General features: G+C 47.4%; 1 long non-coding RNA gene across 1 annotated transcript; it reads left to right on the forward strand.

Annotated features, from left to right (window-relative positions):
• The first annotated feature begins 5954 nt into the window (after nt 1-5954).
• LOC122187925 lies at nt 5955-19291 on the forward strand. Its single transcript, XR_006181444.1, has 3 exons — nt 5955-6122; nt 18425-18564; nt 19144-19291. It is a non-coding gene; the product is annotated as an uncharacterized LOC122187925 (long non-coding RNA).
• Nucleotides 19292-20724: the final 1433 nt, after the last annotated feature.

Raw genomic sequence — 20724 nt, forward strand, 5'->3', positions numbered from 1 at the left:
CTGCCCATCTGCTCTGCTCTCATGAGACTCCACCTGGAGTACTGTGTTCAGTTCTGGACCCCCCGACTCAGGAAGGACACGGAGTTGTTAGAGTGGGTCCAGAGGAGGGCCACTAAGATGATCAGAGGGCTGGAGCACCTCCCCTGCGGGAACAGGCTGAGGGAGCTGGGGCTCTGCAGCCTGGAGAAGAGAAGGCTGCGGGGGGACTTTATAGTGGCCTTCCAGTACCTGAAGGGACTAAAGGAAAGCCAGAGAAGGATTTTTTAAAAGGGCATGTAGCAACAGGATGAGGGGAAATGGCTTTAAACTGGAAAAGGGTAAATTTGGACTAGGTATTAGGAATAAATCCTTTACTGTGAGGGCAGTGAAACACTGGCACAGGCTGCCCAGAGAGGCTGTGGATGCTCCTCCCTGGAAGCACTCAAGGCCAGGCTGGATGGGGCTGTGAGCAACCTGGGCTAGAGAGGGGTGTCCCTGCCTACAGCAGGGGGTGGAAGGGGGGGATCTTACAGGACCCTTCCAACCCAAATCATTATTGTATGATTCTATGAAAGAAAATTATTTTAATGTAAAGAGGGGTTCATACTCTTACTTAGGAAGCAGATTTAGGTATCTCTGCACAGAGGATCCTCTTCTTCAGAGAGGAGTCTGTCTTCTCTTTGAAGAGTTCAGGATTTAAATAGAAGGCAGACAGGAGCAGAAAGAGAATGATGGCTGTGAGAGGAAGTCAACACACAGCTGGAATGACACCCCAGGCTGCTGCATCAGTACGAGTCCTTGTGGGCTTTGCTTGGTGTCTGAACAGCATTCAGATGTGAGCCAACACCATATGGAAGGAAGCTCATTATTATCTACAAGACATCGTGAGGAGTAAAGAGCCTTTAAAAAACAATCTCGTATACCTAGAGAAAGTGAAAAGGCCTCCTGAGCTGCTGCTTGGGTCAGGAGAAGAGATGCCTGGGAGAGACAGAAAAGGAAGAGAAAGCCTGTTCTGACTGAGTGTGTCAGAGGACTTCATTTCTCTGGACTTCAGCTCAGTGCCTGCGAGGAAGTCTTTCCTCCGAAAAAACCCAAGAAGCAATTGCACTGAAAGCCCTGCTAGAGCAAGATCCCTCAATGTGATTTTAAAGCCTGTCTAATCTGTAGGCCCCAACGAGGAGTGGAGCAGGCGAAGTGGAGGTTTAATTTGAGAGAAAATTCTCTGTGGCCTAGAGGAAGGAACAACAGGTCTTTCTGCCTGGCGTATGAAAACATATTAATTGTACCTGAGTCTCCTGTCAGACAGGGGTAGGACAAGAAATGATGCATTTGAATTGGGTGGGAAAAGATTTAGGTTACATGTCAGGAATTTCTTCCCACAGTGAGAATAGTTTATGGAAAGGCCTTTTTTTTTAAATAGTTTTGTTTGATGTAGAAGTTGGTGTTGTGGTTGGGAACTGAAGGAAGACCTTACTGATGTTCCTACGCCATGCTGTCCTTACACAAAGTGCTTCGTCAGGGCCCACAGAAAACCAGATCAGACAAAAGCTTATTTTGAGCGTCTCATACAAGGTTTAATTCTTTCTGCTGAAGCCTCTGAAATAAATCAAGTGTCCTTGACTGTAGCAACCCTCTTTGGAGAGAGAATTCTTTCCCCAGTTGTACCACACCCTCTGGTTCATTCCTAAAACGATGCAAAAATGGGTACGCTGCATCACAACAGAAATCATAACGGGAGGCAAAGATCCAAGATAAACATTGTTCTCAGGGAGATCTTTGAGATGCCTTCATTTGCAGCCAGTTTGCAGCTGATTTTTTTAGAAAGAACAAATTTACTGTAATAGGTGTGAGTCAGCGTGGATACATTGCAGGTAAATCACGTCAGGCTGATTTGATCCCTTATGCTAATGAAATAACTATCAGTCTAGGTAGCGTAAATCCATTTGGTCTTCCAGACTGTTTGAACAAAATTTTGCATGATGGATTATAGTGCAACTCCCTTCTGAACGTAGGTTAAAAGAAACCACGATCAAAAAGGCTGAAATACAGGCAGGGGACAGAGTTATGGCTTGGGGTGAGCAGTGGGAATCGGCAGGGATGAGGCACTTGTCCTGCAAATTCATCTGCTGACGTGTTTTAACAGTGTTATTAAAGATGAATGCAACACCACAGCATGCAGGATCTTTAATTTTGCACATGATACAAAGCCAAGGGGATCACGCAAGGCTTAGTGGTCTTTCTTTGCAAAGAAGTTGCTTTTTGACAGTATAATCTTGCTCAGTGTTGTAAGTAGACTCTAAAACCTCAGTATGATTTTGACTGAGCTGGGATCTTTCCGTGGCAGACACAGTGGCTTTAACTGAGAACTGGAGGTAAGAGCTGGAATGGCAGCACTGTTGGAGATGGAGCTTTTATCACAAGGTGCGTTGGAGGAATGGGGGTGAGCAGTGACCAGCAGGAGGAGCGAGAATCTTCCTTTCCCTTTGGGATTATTTGCGTTCTCACCGTGAATGTTTGCACAGCAGCATTTACTGGAAAGTTCTTGTGGTAGCCGTGCTTTATTGTAGTATATAAAATACATATTCTGTTTGGTCGTGTTTTATTATAGGACATAAAATATGTATTCTCTTTGTAGCTGATGTAGCAATTACATCTCAGAGAATTTATATTTATGTGTCTGAGTAAGGGCTTACCTAAGCATGCAGCTGTTCCTGATTACCTGCAGATAAAGGAGGAGGAACTGGGTAGGAACAAAAACTACTTGTTCTGGTGCAAGCCTGCTGACACGCTAGATGAGCTAACTGGGAAGAGATAGTGCACGTTTTCTTCCTCGCCTATAGTAACAGTGTGGAAGCGTAGCTGTATCTGTGTTTGGCTGTATAAATTTTATTCCTATCGTAGCCATTGTTTGAGCTTCACATTCATCTGGCTCTCTGCTTCTAGGTGCTCCTCATTACGTCTCGGCAACACTGTGCCACACTGGGCAAGAAGTGTGTTTCTTCTTCTTCCACTGAGCAGGAGACAGCTGAACTGTCCAACAGACAACTCGGTGCTTTCCTGCAGCTTTGCTACCAGCTTTTGAAAGTAATGCGATCTTTCTGCAATCTTTTAGGGATATCCACCTCCTATATTTGGGTTTAGAGTACACATTTAAGGTGACCCGTTCATCTGATAGTACACCCAGGTGCTGCATTTACTGATTTCTCTGCCATCAAGAAGCTGAACCACAAATCTCCAGACATCTGTCATCACTAACAGAAGGGCACAAATATTAAAATGGAAACCATAAAGTTAAATACATCAAAGATACAACCAGAGGAGAAATATGAGATCCTTCTGTAGCAGGCGTAACTCATTCTCATTGCCAATTCAAAATCAGCCATAGCAGGAGAATTTAATGATACCATTGTTTAGAGAAATTAGACATGACACTAGCCAGTTACCTTCCATTTTGGTCAGTTAGGATTTGTTGTTGTTTGACACTCATTAGAAATCACAGTAACCTGCTTTCAGGGCAGTCAAATTAAGGTTTCCTCTCCCTGTACGAGATTACTCATCACACCACAGCTACAGGATAATTGGAAAATAACTAGTGAATGAGTACACCTTACAGAAGCTGTCATCTGAGCATGTCAGTATTGTACCTGATATGATCCTGTAAAGAATTTGGTTGTACACACAGCACCTAAGAAAAAATGGTTGCAGGAAATTAATGCTGCAATAACTTATCAAATGCAAAAATAATGACTAATCCTTAATCTTTCTGATAATTTCTTTACAGAAATTCATCTGCCCTTTTGTTTCCTTTAGTGCCTCCGGCATGAGAACACACCTGAGGTTCTACCTGAACCTCAGCCCCGGCTATTCTTTGTTCTGAGAGCTACAGTGCTTGCTGGGAAGTTTGAGAGGCTTTGTAGTGGTTGTGCTCACATTAGCAAGCAGCAAGGTGCAGCAGATCTGGGGAATGCAGCATTTGGTGCCAATCTGCTATGTGCGTTTTGGGGGGATCCACTAGCTATGATTGGAACATTCATTAGCAACTGGGACAGCTAGGTGAATTTTTGGAGCACATCTTGTCATTTAGTTTTGTCTGAAAGGAATCTAGTTCTGCAGCATGGACCTACATGCAGTAAGGTCAGAAGGGCTGTCCTAGCCTTAAGTAAAACACAAGCCCATACAAATGGAGAGGAGTCTGGAGGAACATCAGCCCTGCATCTCATTGCTGGAAATGGCTAAGGAAAGTTAACCTGAACATGCACAGCCTGTTTTTTTTCTCTTTTTTCTAACGTGTTTGCTCTGAAATGCATTTTGTTCCAGGGAAGTTCTACTTTGCAATCAGGAAGTTGCTTGTTCTGTGATGAGCACTGCTGCTGCCCCAGAGGGAGGGGATGGCAGTGTCTGGACGGACTTCAGATCTACTGAAGGAACTTGCTTTTGGTACCCCACCCAAGATCCAGTCTACAACTGGAAAAGTTGCCTGGTTCCACTGTAGACTTAGATTTAGGAGCCAAGAGGTGATGTGCATGTGGGGCATGTCAGACTGGTAGTGTAGTTCAGGTATAGTGGCGGTGTAGTTCACCCTGCAGCTGTGACAAGTTTCCAACCTCCCATAGCAGGAAGATGTTCAGGTAGCGTTAGCATTATCAGTTTATTCTCTTCAATGCATTATTTTTCACTTTAATTGGAAAATACACTCCTTGTATCACACTGCCCAACTCTGCGTGTTCCCTGCGTATTCAAACAGAAGATGAATTTTCATTTTTGACAGTTCAGCTTACAAAACCGAGAGAGAGAGAGAGAGAAGAAAGACCCTTCTGCATCAGTGTGATGATTGATCACTTTTTATTTTTGCTCCGATGCCAGATCTGGATTTGAAATAGAAAAGTAATAGACTGTTTCATGGAGTTACGTGGGGAGGGGGCCCTGGAGGAGGAATGCAGAGTGCTGTTAGTCAGGGCTGGAGAGATCAGACAGGCACCAGGAGAACAAAAGCTGCCCCTGTTAGAGATCTGGGAGCTGGTGCTGGATGGAGCGGGGCCTCCTGCTGCTCGCTGCTCACTGTTGCTGTGGCCAGGCTGGCATCACTGTGCAGGGAGAAATGCAGGCAAAGTGCTAATCTATCGAAACAGAAGGACAGACTTAGCTTGAGAAGATGAGCATGCTGAGCTGATTTCTGCTCTGTTACACCATGAAACCTCACTGATGTCTGTAGAGCTCCCCAGCTGTAACTAAGAGCAGACAGGGGTTCTTTATGCATTTTCTCCAGAGCCAAAATGGTGAGGATTTTGTGAGAACTGGAGAAATTGATACTGAGATTTTCAGCTCTGCAGGAGGGAATCTCTGTTTGCTTAATTTGTGAAGAGACGGTCGTATAACTTACAGGACAAAAAGCTTAAGCAGTGCAAGCATCCCCCAGAGTGTAGTGCAGAGTTGGAGGCAGCTAGCAAAACCTTTCAGGCTGCCCAAGTCTTCTTGCAATGCTTCCTTCACTCCCTCAAATACAGAGAAACAGTCACCCCAAATGTGTTGTGCAAGAGCACGACGCTGGGACCAGCTGGGCTTAAAACAGCCCTGTTTTGTCTAGCTGCCTATAAAATTTCTCCCAAAAGGCAAATGAAAGAGTGGCTTCTGGAAAACAGTTAATCCCATAATTTCACCTCGTTCTCTAGCAAGTGCTTCCATTACTAAATGGCCTTCACTTGTTTCTGTTGGGTGTTCTTTCAAGGTGAAATTTCTCATTTCCAGCTTTTTGCAGTTGTCTTAGAAAAGGCACCATGGTATCCCTCTCCCACAGTAGCCCCACAATTGCCTTTCCCCATAAGAGTGCCCATAGCAGAAATCAGATCCCTTCTCAGCTACATCTTTGGTGAGCCAGCAGGACTGGGCTCCTGCAGAAGCACACAGCACACAGCTCCTGGGTCATTCTTTTCTCTTTGCCTGACTTCTTTATTATCTCTTTCTCCTTACAGGATGGTACAGAGACTGGACGCAGCTTTCCAGAAGTCACTGGTGCCATGAACAAGAAGGAATGCTTGCTGCTGGTGCCTGCCCTTTCTGTGGAGGGATCAGACGAGTCCTTCTATGCAATCTGTGCTTGTCCTCTAAATTCTCTTCAAGGCAACTGCTTTCCGAGGCTGCATCCTGTAAGTGTAACCTGCATGTCTGGTTTCAGGTGCCTTACCCTGCATTTGACTTTTTAAATCTTAAATCAAGTTTTCCTGGACTGTGGCCAACTCTCAGCCACTTCAGATTGCTGTGTATTGATAGTCCAGTCGGGCTTGTTGTTTCCCTACTGCCAGTCTTGCTGGCATCTGCAGACTTGGCCACAACAAGGATTTTTATAGTGTCATGTAGATTGCTGATAAAAAATATAGAATGAAAAATGGTAATAGGATTTTCATTCTTCTTTTATCCCAAATATTTTTGCCCAATGTAATATTGCTGTGCGTTGATTGGATTGTGGCTAGTGGAACATCCAGTAAATATGCCTTTGAAGAATAGCCAGTTTCTAGAAATGCTTTCTATCTTGAACATATATTCCCAGTCCTTTATGCCGACAGCCGATGGTAAGGCTTGGGAAAATAGAAATGTTAAATGCAAAGGCGTGTGCCTCACTGCCTGGTGCCAGATTGTTTGCACAAGTGTAACCAGATCGTGCCCCAAGGTATCCCGGCAACTTGCTGGGTTTTAGAACTGCAGTTAACTCTTCTTTGGCCTTCAGAGGTCCGGTAGAAGGTTTCCCCATGTGGACTGCAGTGTTTTCTGGGCTGGAGGCACTGTTATTTCAGAAGACCTTTTGTTCCTGGTTGTATGGCATGTCTGGAAGCTAGCTGCTGAGATCCACTACGATAACACAACTTTGTTTCTGCAGTTGCTGGGGAGAGGAAGTGACATCCATTCCACGTGTCCTCTCAGTGGTTGTGCCCACCTCATCAATGTGAATACACATTTTGAATGCTTCTTTTCTTGCAGAGAGGCCACTTGGGAGCTTACAACTCAGTGGAGAGCAGGGCTACTCTGATTGCCAGAGTGGGCTGAATCTGCAGGCTTCTGAGCATGAGTTGCATGCAGGTCGGTGTCAGTGCTCCCAGCGGTGCAGGACCTGTTCTGCACTGCTCAGGATGTCGGTCAACACTGGATCTGAAACTAAGGGAGTTTCAGGTGCCAATGTGGCAGAAAGATATCCTGGCCTCAAGTGCTTTGGGTTGTTCAGGACCTCTAGCCCAGTGTTCATTTAGATCCCAGATGATGAGGGCTGCAATTCATTTCCAAAGATCCCTTTCAATCTTTTAAGGCAGATTCGAGGCAGCTATACCTGACTTTGGGACGTGTTGCTTGGCAGGAGGCTGCACTTACCAGAGAGGTGTCACTGCTACAGGTGAAGACAGAGGCAGCTCTTCTGACAGCAGCTGTGTAGCAAATCTCTACAGAAGTGGTATCTCAAAGTCTCCGAACTGCTCAGAGTGCCCCAGCCAAATATCCCCAGGCTGGTACAGCAGAGCACAAAGGAAATAGTTGATATTCAGATCTCGATCTTGAGCTACACAGGACCTGAAAGCACAGGCACATTTGTACCTTTGGGGAAAGAAGTACGAAGAAGGGGGACAGCCTTTGACACAGAAACAGGAGCTCTCACTTGCAGAGCTAGAGGCAGAACAGTCATCATTAAAAGAAGGTGACATGGCCTTCATGCGCTGCTCTGGTTTGCAGACCCCTGGGTCCTGAACTCACGGTGGGGTTGGCTCAGCACAGCAGGCTCTGATGGAGGACTATGGCAGGGGAGCTCTGGCACTGCCAGTGGGAAAAGGTCATGCGAAATAAACAACAGATAGTCCCTCTGACAGGTACTGAGGAACGATTCTGACTAAGCATGGTATCCTCCAAATGCTTGATCTCACACTGATTGCTCTTGGCATGGAGACAGGAGAAAATGAGAAGGGAAAACAACTGAAGATAGCTCTCTCTCTCTATTCAGTTCAATGCAACATGGGAAAGCTGTGGGCAGCCCTTCCCCAATCTCTGTCTGCTTTTCATTATTATTATTTTTTATAGCCAGAAATAAGAACTTTAATGACTTTATTCATCTCCTGTCAGATGCCCAATCATCATCTGGCAATACAGCAGTTTCCAGAAAGTGCTGATCTAGTGCACTAGATCAGTGGTGCAGGAGTTGCAAAGGGAAAGTCTGCACCATCCTCCCATCCCTGGCTGCCCTTTTAATCATCCAGGCTGATGTAGGATGTGTGTCCCTGCCTCGCCCATGCTGCTTGCTGGTGTTTTTGGGTCCTGGGAGCTCTGGAAGCAATGCTGTCAGGTATAACAAGCCAGGAGCAAGTTGTCTTCTGTTTGGAGATTAGCCCGTGTGCAGCTGATCCAGCAGGTCCGACAGGTTCCCTGTCAGATCCTGGGCTCCCACAGCACTTCCCTTGAGCCCCCTCTTCCCACATGGGCCCACCCTGCCTTCTCCTGCAGGTGTGGGTGTCTTGCTGTGTGCCAAACCATGGTACTGGCCCTTCTACATCTTGGTTTTCTGTGCTCCTATCTCCAGCCAGTTGGTCAGGGCAGCTCCTCCCTCATCTCTGCTTGAGTCTGTCTCCATATTTAGGTCTTTTAGGTCTTTCTTTAGGTCTTTTTCCATTTATTTCACCTTTACAGGAAGTTTGTCCTCAGCTCCAAGCCTGCAGCAAGGGCTGTGTAGAGAGAGGGTCCCATCCGTACTGCGTCATCAGGTGCCAACTCATGTGAGCAAATGCCACCAGCGGGAGCTGAGGCATCACAGTGCTCCTTTAAAGACATTTCAGTAGCTCAATTAACTTTCCACTTGGGTGTTTTCTTTCTCCCCACTTTGCTTTCATGGTCATTTAAAACAAATAAAATGAGCAGAACGTGGCAGTGTGATAACCACCATTTAATTCCCTTCCCACGGGTCTCCAGATTATTTGGTGATTCAGTGGCAGCAGGGGGAACATTTACGGAAAAGGAGGAGGGAGCTTCCCACAGGGGCAACAGCTCACAGAATGGGGCTCCTCAGCATCCTGGAGAAGAATTGTGCCACTGCTTCCCTTTCAGTGCCATGGCTATGGTGAATGCAGCGCGAGAGCTGCAGCCTCGGCGCACACACAGCTCCCCCACTTCTGCAGTGCTCCCATTCTCACTGCCCTCGTTGTTCTCACGTTATGAAGTGTGGATGAAGACCAGTGTTCAGGATACATTTCACGCTTCTGTGCAAACACAATATGAGATGAGGAATTCATACCCTTAGACAATGAGACAAGAGTGTATTTTCTCATAATAAGGAAAAGCAGCCAGATTGGAGCCTGCCAATTCCTCTTCAGTGCTCCCGACTTCCCTAGGAAGTTCAAACAAGCCTATGCTTTTAAGCAGGCAGAGGGAAGTATATTATATTAAAAACAACAACAACAACACAAGCCCTTGTAGATCTTTTTTATATTACTCTCCAAACCTCTGTCTTGGTAAGCAACTTCTCCATCTGATCTGCTGGGAGTGCAGCAGTGGTGCAGGAGAACACCATGTGCTTTGTGTGCTTGTGAACAATTAAAAGCAGAGCGGCACTGCACTGAAGCAGCACGTAAAACGCACCCCAGGAGGGGAACATAACAGCTAGCCAGGCTGGGAAGCAGGCCGGTGCTCTTGTTGTCCTGGAGGAAAACATGACGTGGGGGTTTACTCCTTCATCAGCAGCAGCAGTAAATAATGGGCGCTCACCTTCAGTTCTCCTTCAGCCACTTCTTTATCTCCCCAGTCCCTGTGCAGAAATATTTACTGTGGTTGTGTGTTTTTATGGCTGTTCAAATTTTAGCTTTGTTTTCTCCCTAAAAAGCAGTGTTTCACAGCTTTGGCTTCATCTCTCCCTCTGTCTGGAACACATTCTGCCAGTCTGACACTGAAAATTAGTCCTGAACCATTTGCCTGAACCTGTCAACCCCACATCACAGCCACACATTGTGTATGCAGGTGGTTTGGCCTGGGAAGAATGTATAATGCACGTTAGTCATTTAATACATTTATAATCTAATCTCTCAGCATGACACAGTCAGCAGTTTTTCCTACCCCTTGTGCAGCACATTGGTTTCCATCCCTGCATTATCCTGTGCCAGGGGAAGGCACTGTCTCACCCAGCACCAAGCTGAGTGGCTCCAAACTCCCTGTGGCAAAAGCTACAGCGACGTCAGCTCCTCTGTGCTCCCTCTGCCTGCCTGGCCAGGCAGGACCTGTGTCTGGAATTGTGGCCATCCTGTTCTCAGTGTCTGCCAACAGCTCTGGCCGTGCTGGGAGTCCCTGACACGCACCATGCTCCAAAGGTTCACCTCCCTTCTTTTCATCCCGACAGCAAGGCTGTGAGTAGAGTTCACAGAACCCAAGCTTGAGACTCAGAGGATGAAGCACTTCTTACCCCAGCGATACACACTTGAGAGCCATCTTGTATGATTTTCCAGGGACAGCCTGATCTGGAGATGCCATGCCCTGTGGGAGTAAATCCCAACAAGCCACGAGCAGCCAGGACTTGTTGACCAGAGGAACTGCAGATGCTGGATTCCTAAAGCCTGTGTTTCACCGTTCATCCTCATACGGTTCCCTGAATTAAAATGATTCAGGAGATGCATTTTCTGACTGTCAGTGAAATACATTCATCAGTCCCATGAATGTGCACCAGATTGTTAATGCTTCGGGCCAAATTCCGTGTCTTTTTTAATGCCTACAAAATGTAGTGCGTGTTGCTGGCTCTATATTTGTAATAATTATAAAAGTAACGGGAGTAGCTGCATTCCTATAGGCTAGAAATGGCTGGGCACGGGCAAGAAAAAATGAGTCACTGTTGCAATTAATGCTTGTGCTCGCACCTGTGATTAATTAGCCTGGCGATAGTGCTATGCAAAAGATCAGGGTGAGAATTAATAGGGAGACAAGTGAGGACTTCTAAGATGGTTAGGATGCTGTTTAGTGCTCCTTCCTTGGGCTGCCTGTGCCTGTTTAATTAAATGCAACGATGCAGCCTTACCAATAGACCCTTGGGCAGGTGGTGCAGAGTATTTATATAACAGTGTTCTGTAGCAAACGTCAAAATTTAATTCCTGTGCACTTCTCTAAATATAATTCTGAAATGTAAGAGATGCGAAGAGGAATGCTGGCAGCCGATGGGATTGCTGTCAGGAGCAGGCTGCATTTGTACCCATCTAAATACGCAGGTGCCTTTTCAGCTGCTCTGTTCCAGGAGCCTGCAGTGCTCTGAGAGACATCCTTCAAACAGGAGCACATGCTGCAGGTTTGTACACCTGTAGGTGCTGATCCCTGCAGTCGTGTGCTTTGCTGAAAGCTGTTCTGATTGCAGGACTTGCTGGTGCTCAGTGGCATTGCCCAGCAAACGCTGGCCTGGACTGCACCTTTCAGGGAGAGCCCTCCTACCCAAAAGGGTGTGGAGAAGAGATGGCTGACAAATAGAGCCCATCAGGCACTGATGGAAAGAGGAGGAATGTTCCACAAGGCTCTGCTCAGGGACAAGCTCTTGTAGAAGGGCCTGGAGCGTGAAGGCAGCCGCAGGTGGTCTCTCCTGAAGGACCTTTCGCTGGCTTTCTTCTCACAAGGCATTTCTCTCTTCTCCCTGTCCCTTCCAGCTGTTCCCACTGAGAGGAACAGTTTTTCTCCTTCAATGGCTGAAGAAGAGCAGGAGCAAAACCTTGGAGCCCACATGTTTCCTTGAAGCTTCTCCAAAAACTGCTCTTTAAGGTCAGCCACGCTGGCTACATTTCTTCATGTTTTATCCATCACTGCTCCTGCTGGCCCATCACCTTTCCCTTCTGCCTGTTTGCACCTCCCACCATCCCAATCCATTTCTCCCAGTGGCAGCAGCTATTGACGGGTTTATACAGATGGGGTTTAACTGGTCCTCCCCCCGGCTGCCCCCGAATCGCTGACGAGGACTCTCTGGTCTGTTCAGACATCAATCTGAAAGCACACACAAAGTTCTGTCTTGGCTGACTTAATTGTTAGGAGCTGCAACCCCAATGTCTTTGTAAATAAAATGGTTTAATCTCACAGGGCACGCCTGGTGGAGAGAGTGGAATAAATACATCAATATGTAAATAGATCCACAAGAGGAGGATGAGCTGGGACTTTGCGAAACTGATAAGGCATCTTTGGAGGCACGTTGTCACTGCACTTCTTGCATATTCTGATGAAGCAGACAGCAGTGCTGGATCTCAGCCCTGGGTTGTGGGAGAGAAAGGGAGGGAGGAAAGCAGTGTGGGCACGAGCAGACCGTGACTGAAATTCTTGTATGGATTGATTTGGCTTGAATGTATTCCGGGGCTCGTCTAATTGCTAGTTTAGTCTCAGGCTTTGATTCTCCTGTTCCTTGCACATCTCTGCTGCTGAGTCTTCCCTGGATTTCAAGCAGTTGTAGTGCATCCAGACCAAACCAACCTCTTGTTGGACCGAAATTTCTGTCCTTTGCAAAGCATCCCTCTGCAAAGCATTTGCAGCAAAGTGTGGGACGAGGAAAAGGGAGTGAAGGTTGGACTTCTGCTAAGTGTATCTTCTACCTATGCAGTGACATTCAGGGCTTATTTGGAAAAACAAAACCTGAAGCTTTCGGGACACCCTGTTCGTGTTGGGGTGGCTCCCATCAGCATCGTGGGAGACCACTTCAATGAAGCACAAGCAGCAGAAGGGCCATGGCCAACTGGTTCATGCCGACACCGCCTGCAGCAGACTGCCTGCTGCAGGGCTCTATGGAAGACAGCCCCACTTTTTGTCTGCTTTGCCTCATGTGCTTCCACTGTGAGAACAGAGACACAAAGGTGAGGAAACGTGGCGCACAGCTTGGGCACTTCTGTCCTAATTTCCATGGAGAGGAGAGGGAGAGAAGCCCCACATGCGCTGTGTAGGTGCCGCCTCCTTTTCTGCAGGCTGAGCTCCAGCCCTTGTTTTGCAGCATGCCACATGGAATTTTATCACCTTCAACAATGAAATCTGTCACCTTCAAGCTGCTTTATTGTAATCTGGGGACTTTCACCGTGGCCGCCGTAACCCCGCGCTGGGCTCCCTCCGCACAGCGCCTATTGATCCGGCTCCTCGTGCAGCCTGTGTGCTAACTTTGGGGACCCCATTTGTACTTGTTTTCTCACTGCTGTCGGATCATTAATTGATCTTCCTCCTTCCCTTTGTCTTCCTTCTGTCTTGTGTGCACCTCAGTCCCCTTCTCCTGCTGGCCGTCTCTCCTCCCTCCCTGCTGCTTTGCAGAACAAGCCATGCAGATGTGCAGCAGCAGCAGCATCCAGCTGGTTTCCCAATCTGATATTTCAAAGGATGCCGTGTACAAATACATCCTTTAAATGATGAGACCTCTGTGTCACATCCGTTATACAGGTGTGTGAGGCAGATTATCCAGTATATCTTCTCCTGGAGAAAGCAAATGAACTTCAGCAGCAATGCAGCTTGGGCACTGCAGCCCCTGGGCTGTATCATAGACAGCTTGTTGCTGGACATTTGGGAGCCCTGGTGGGGCAGGAGAGGATAACTTGGCCTTATTTATCTGCTGCTGTACATGTCAGGATGAGGACATTCCTGCTTGCTGTTTTCCTGTAGCTTATGTTGTTGATGGGTTTTTGTTTGAGGGATAACTTTTCCCTTTGAAATGCCCATTTGCATGCATATTTATATGGGCTAATTACAAACTCACCATCAGAGTTGCTTTTCTGCTGACAATCAGTGTACAGCAAATTGTTGTGCCTTTTTGGAGATGCCTGCTTTGCTGCAGAAGTACAAACTTTTTATAAAATCGCTTGCTTGCATCTTTTGGGCTTTATGTTTTCAGTGAATGACCAATATTTGTAACAGAAGATTTCAACAAAAAAAGGCTGTTCACTGAAGGTTTTCTGAGGGAGAAATCAGTAATGTGAATTATTAAGTATAGAGAGGCTCATGTCTTCAAGCCACATATCTTCACAAGCTCAAAATAGGGTGGGTTTTTCATTGAACAAAACCTTGCACTTCTTGCAGGCAGCATATTGAAAGGTGCCTGCGCCTGGCAGCTCAGGCCTGGAGGGCTGCTCTCATCACTCTGCTGGTGACATGAGTTATTTCATAAGCCATGGAAATAATTATTTCAAAAGTGGATGTGTAGGGGATGACAGCAAAGGCAGAGGTTGGATTGCTGGATTTGCCTGAGCCCATCCAAAGCGGACTGCCAGCTAACGTACCAGCCATGGGATTCTGTGACAAGCCAAAAGAAACCTTTCCTCCAGCACATGCAAATACGTTTTGCAAGGCAAAAATAAGTAGTGATGCAAACATCACACTCATCTTTTTTGCTTGTTGCCTTAGGAAAAGAGGAAGGTAGGAAAAGAGACAAGGAAGGACGGACGCTTTACCCCACCAAGGGCTCTTTCTGGGAGCACTTGCTGTGTGTTTCTCTTTAGGTGGAGCTCTTCTGATTCCTGCCTGCCCTGTGAGTCACAACGAGGTGTCTGCGGAATGATTTGGTGATTGCTTCTGAAACCCGTGATTTCTCTTGAGGATCTGCTCTTTCCATCTTGACAAAGTTCTAATTCTTGCTTTCTGATAACACTGCGTGGCTCTTTGGGGGCCTGCCTATGTGAGGGACTTGTGGTTGATGTTCACATGTGACTGCAGGACATCAGTAACCTCATTTCTCCTTGGACAGGAGTCAGGGCCAGCTCTGGGAGCTCCCTATCCTGTTTCTCACCATGTTGCCAAACTCCAGGCGCTGTTTCTGCCCAGCATGGCACGTGGACACCACCAGCTTGTTGCTGGGACCCCTCTGTTACCTTGGTTTTACTCATGGTTCTGTACGCTCACATCTGATATTTGGAAGCAACTGTTACAACTCTGTGGATGCAGATTGCTTAAACATGGCCTCACAGAGTCAATGTAAATTTATAGCAGAAAAGGCTTGGACCTCAAAAGCCTTTTTTAACCCCTTCCAGTTCCATTTCCTCTGCCCTCTCTAATCTATTTCCAGCAGCTTTGAGTTGAATGTGGCTCCTGCTTTGTGCTTAAACTGACCTCGTCTGTGTCACCGCTACATTTTGAGATGGCCAGCAGAGATTTTGCACTTTTGCACATGCAGACATGTCCCACACATACCCACCGTTGGTGAAGGATTTGTCAATATAAGAAATTCTGGTGGAAAAATGCTCACGATGATGAATTCACAGAAAATACTTAAAATATTACACGCAGGTAGCCAGATAATGGTGTCATCCACCAAACTGTGACACAGTTCTCATAGAGCAAATGTCATTTCCCTGAAAAAAAAATCAATTTTCTTTCCTTAGGAAAAGGATGTTCAGAGCACCTTCAGTGAAAGAGAGAAGGTAGAAGAGCCTTTGTGCATGCCCTGCTGCCTGTGTTCTTATACTGATATTAACCACTGGTTTGGTTATTTCTTGTATATATCTGTATATAGATTTATATATTTTTTTCTCTCCGCGTTCCTGCTTTGAAATATGTGCCTGAATTCTCAATGAAGAACAGCTGAGAGATGAGGAAAATGGCTTAAGAATTCAGCAGGCTGTAAGCTATTTGGATTTAAAATAGTGCCTGGGAGAGAGCTTTTCACACTGCCTCACCGAACCACCCTCCTCCTGTCAGCGGCTGAGGTTGCCGTCCTTTGTTTGGCTCGATGTCGCCTTCCCTCTGACTCTCCAGTGAGCCTTCAAGGAAAACAAGGCTGAGCCAGGCTGCTTTCCTTTTTCAAATCCTTCAAGGTCCCTCTGAAAAAAAAACCAACAAAAATAACAGAACAACCTCGTGGGCCATAAGCCTTTGAGTTTGCTTCTCGGCTTTGTTCCTTCATCGCTTCCCCCTCCTCCTTTGCAGGACGCTGTTGAGTGCTCAGCATCACCCACCTCAGGCTGCAATGCTTGGAGCATCAGCGCCTGCTTTTCTGACCAGAGCATCTCCAGTACGTGCAGAATCTTTTTCCTTCCCTCTGCCAGGCTGTGCAAATACAAAGCTGCTGCTGCTGCCAGTGTAGCACAGTTCTGACCTGGATGCTTTGTCACAAACCCCGGAGCCAGGGGAGCTGGGAGCATCAGGTGCAGCCCACCCTTTGCGTCCTGCTGCAGGGTCACTTCCCCAAACAAGGAGACTGCCCACAGGGCATGCAGGCACAGCTTATGGAGTGCTTCCAAAGCCATTTTTGTTCCAAAATTCCTGTTGGTGGTTTTGCTGACCTCAGCAGGCTGTATCTTTTCCAAACGTTCCTGATGTTTCTCACAGAGTAATCTATTAATGTTGCAGACAAGGATTCTGCTGACTTCACTTTGGCTCCTGTTCCCCATTGAGCAGGCGCGTCTCTTTATGGGGGAACGCCTCAAGCCAAAAAGAGGGAAAAAAACCCCAGCCCCTGAGCTAACTGAAAACAGGCCCAAGGGGAAGCACTTTCCAGCCGCGTTGCCTCTCGCTGGCTGGCTTCTGTTCTGGGCTTGGGGATGTGCCAGACTTCAGTGCCTCCCTGCTTTTGATTCCTGTTTATCCCCAGCAACATGATTGTCTGTAATTATATATAATCTCTCCCGTGTTTACTCTTCTTCCTCCAGGTCTGAACACAGCTCCATGGCAGCTCTCTGCTCGGCCTGCCAAGGCCCCGGCTCCCAACTGCTGCTCGCCATCCTCCACCTTCTTTTTGAAAACTAACAAAGACGTCTGATTTCCTCCCCCCTCTTCTCCCCATGCCCCTCTGCTCCCTCCCCCTCGCTGGCACTGGGGTTATTTATACAGAATGTGGAAACAATTTGCAGGAAAGCGAACAATGTAACGCGGAGTGAGGGAAAGGAGACAAGTTCGTTGTGCACGCTTCTGGGCCAACTGCATTTTTGGGGGTGAGAGGGAGGGAACTGTTTTCCTTTCTTTCTGCTCCCCTCTTTCAGCATCTCGCTGCACTGCTTTCCATCTTGCCAGATTCAGATCCAAACCAGAGCAACCAGATCTGACTGCGTGTTTTGGAGAAAGTTCAGGTTGGATCCCTCCTCACATCAGAGCTCGCATCCGTGTGCTTAATCCTCTTGGAGTTTTTGCTCTCAGCTCGTTTCTGCTCCCGGGTTAGCGCTAATGAAGAGCATGTGTGTGGAGAGGTCCTGATGCAGGCCCCGAGAGCTGCAGCATTGCAACAGGCACTGCTTTCTGCTGGCGTGTTGCACCTAGCTGCTCAGAGGGACTGCCTTGGCAGGCTCCTCCCTTCCTGGGAGCTCACAGCATCTTTTCTCAATAGCCCCAAGACTTGGGACGTGATCTGTGCACGCTGTGCTGAGCTGGTGAGGCAGAGCCAGGAAGCTGCCAACTGGGACATCACGTTCCTCTCTATGCCAGGCACGTTTCTGACCCTGAGCTGGCGGAGATCAGTGATCCGACAGCACAGAAGGGACCCGTGCAGCATGGGACAGAAGGGACCCACAGCGTGTTCTTCCTGAGATCTTACATTTTCCTCACCTCCAAGCATTTCCTTGTCCTTCTCAGGCTTTGCCCATGCAGAGAGTGAACTTCAGTGTGTGTATGTTCTGCAAAATGTTTCTGTTTTCTCTTCCAAGCTAAGCACCAATGCTGTGAACTGGGAGCAAAGTCACTGCCACCTTCTGCTGATCCCCGGTGGCCAAGGCAGTGCCCAGACATCGCAGTGCAGTCCCTTTCCCCATCCTGAGCCAGGCACAGAGGCTATGGCACGCAGAACACGGCTCTCAGAGCTATTCCCTCGATCTGCACCAGCATTTGTGAGCACAGCGTGCTCCTCAGCCATCTCCCTCCCATCCATGCAGCTGCCTCGCACACAGCCTGTGGATGTCTGCAGCAGCCTGCCCAGGCTTGCAGCATCGCATGCTTGGCTGGCTAGCTGGGCTACAGAGAGTGTTCAAACGCCTGAAACTCTGAAGAGCCCCCTCTGCTCCCTCCTGCAGCCATGCTTGCAGGCTCAAGCTGCTGGGACAGCAGCTCTAGTTCTGAGGGTTGCCTCCAGGTGCTCACAGTGTAGGCAGACAGGTTTCCAATATCTTTCTGACTCCCAAGATCCCCTCTTATCCCTGGAAATGTGGCCTTGAATTAAACTGCATAGAGAACTCTCAACTAAACAGCTCGCAGCAGCAGTACAGGTTTGGGCAAAAAAGTCTTGTAGCTCTGCCTCTAGAGACTTGAAAATGTGGGGAACTCAGTGTAATTTCAGGGAAATGGTCACTGGAGCACGTGTTATTTTCCTTTCTGGTTTGATTCTAAATGTTAAAGTTCTAATAAAAATAGAAGGAAAACTCTCGTTGGAATGACTGTGCTGCCAAAGCCACCCTTGGTTTGGAATTTCCTCTGCCATCTCATTCTTGTTTTCATTATTTTTAGGTCTATTTAGATAAGAACAGATTTGTATTCTTCTCTCCATACTGCTTCCTTACTACCTGAAATCCTATTCTGCTCTTTGCAGTTCCCAACACAACTGTGAGCAATACCCTGAACGGAGCGCTGCAACTTCAGGTGGAGAAAAGCAACAGAAGCAGATGGGCTGGTAAACAGCAGAGCTGGCTGCCCCACAGAGGGCCGTGCAGAGCAGAGAGTAGCAGAACGGTTAGTAAACACTGAGCAACTTCCATTTTCTGGGCGATGTCAATAGCTGAAACGTGTGATAATCTGGGGAGAGAACAGAGGAGGAGCAGCAGCTATTGTATTTTGGCACAGTCGGCTATTCCCAGCAGAAGCTGTTCATGTTAGAACCTGTAGCAAATTGGAGGATATGGGAAAGGGGGATGTTTTCCAGCATAAAGAAATTTGTGAGTGAAGGAAAGAAGATTTTCCCCAACCTTTCTGTGATTGCATCTTTATCTTGGTGTCATTCCTATCTCCCCTTGAATTGCTTTTAAAACTGTCAGTCGATGAGAGCTTCATTGATAGGAAATTCCCTCAAATTACCCGAAGGCTTGTGGCCAGATGGAGGCAAAAGAAACCCCAATTGCCACCCCCACTACTGAACAAAAAGCCTCCCATCCCCTGGGAGAAGCAGCAGCAGCCAGCTGGCCAGCAGCACGCCTGCCACGCCGAATCAGCATGGGCTGCCATTTGTTTGGGACCTGCGCATGAGCTGGAAGGGCAGGGGAATACGATCTGTGGGATCCCTAATAACCAGGCCTGGGGATTTCTCCTTCTCAGGAGCTGCTCGTTGCCACACATGTTCCAGCAGCGCGGTGCCGCTGAGGCGAATCGGGGCTCATCAGCCTGCTCAGGGGTGCGGGCAGCTGCTCCGTGCACCCAGCCGTGCCCCTCCTGCAGGTGCACCCAGGGGACTGGCATGAGGGAAGCGAGGAGCCCAGCGCTGACAGAGCCTGTCAGGGCCTGCAGGCCAGGTAACAACAAGCCTCCCAGTGCTGCTAGCTGGCCCTAAGAAGCAGTGCATGAACCGTTTCCTGAAGGGATGCAGATCTCTGGCTATATACATTCTCTTTTCCCTGTCCTTTACTCGCCTTGTGTGTAAAAGAGCCTGGGAGTGCTGCAGACAGGCAGACCTGTTCCACTCTAAGAGGTCTGGGGACTCCTTCTCTCTTTCCTTCCCTTCCCCTCCCCTTCCCTTTCCTTGCCTTCTTGGGCAGGACCCTTTTTCCTGCCATTTCTGCCTGCCCTTTGCTTACCAGTGAACCCTGGGGGATTTGGTTGCTTAGCTTTAGAGCCAGGAAATGAATGAAGAAGGGCAGGAGAAGAAAGAAAACAGGATAAGGCGGCTCACTTCCATGGTTTATTGGGTCCAGAGAGATTTCTGTAAACCACATGGTATCAGGTGTAAAAGAAATGAAAGATGATAACCAACGTGGAAGAATGGAGCAGCCCAAACCTCCCACAGCCCAATGCGTCTCCAGAAATGTTGGCGAGGCTTAACCAGCAATTTATGGTGTACCTGCTGTCCGAGAGCAGCCCTTCCACCTCGTTCCTGTCAAGAAGAGGTCCTGATTCATGTCATCTGTTTTTATTTCCTCCAGCAGGGAGACTACTGCAGATCCCATGGATTGCAACAGTCTCAGGGAAAAGAGACCTATGAAAGATGGCTCCAGGTGAGGATTTCAAAGAGATTTGTGTTTGATTTAGGGCTGAAGAGTTGATATTTCTATTGTTGCTGGGGACTGGGAGGGGAGAGATTACTGAGTCCCTGAATCTTAATGTAAAATCATTATAATCTGGAACAGTCTGCCAAAAAGACACTTAGGGACAACTAAATGTACAAAGCAGCTTGAATATCTCTACCACCAGAGATCACCCAGTGCAAGATAAAGCCTATGAAATGGGCAGTGCTTTAATAAAGCACATATGTTTGGGGACTCTAAACACACACAAAAAAAACCCCAAAACAACCCAATATCTGAGGAGAAAGAGATTTACATTTTCTTCTCGGTTTCCAAGAAAGAGAAAATACCAAGAAGTTGCTCTCTCTCCCTCTTTTTTTCCTTCTTTCCTGAGGATGTCTGAGCTGGATGAGACCCACCTAAGATGATCCCCATAACTCACCCCATGGGCTGCCTTTGTCCTTTTGTCCTGTCACAAGCGGTCACAGCATTTCTAGGGAGACTTGTAATTCCAAGCAACAACCTCAGAGGTTAATTGAAGTCTGAAAGTAAGTTGATTTGGTAGATATGCTGGACAGGTTTTAATTACATGTTTGGATCTCTGTTGTTTTAACCATAAACTTTACTGGGAAAGGAAATGGTGGTATTGGAAACAACACCTTCAAGCAGTTTGGACTTG

This window comes from Lagopus leucura, unplaced genomic scaffold (genome assembly GCF_019238085.1).
Source record: "Lagopus leucura isolate 7727_CA_CO unplaced genomic scaffold, USGS_WTPT01 Super-Scaffold_100052, whole genome shotgun sequence".
Lineage (NCBI taxonomy): Eukaryota > Metazoa > Chordata > Aves > Galliformes > Phasianidae > Lagopus > Lagopus leucura.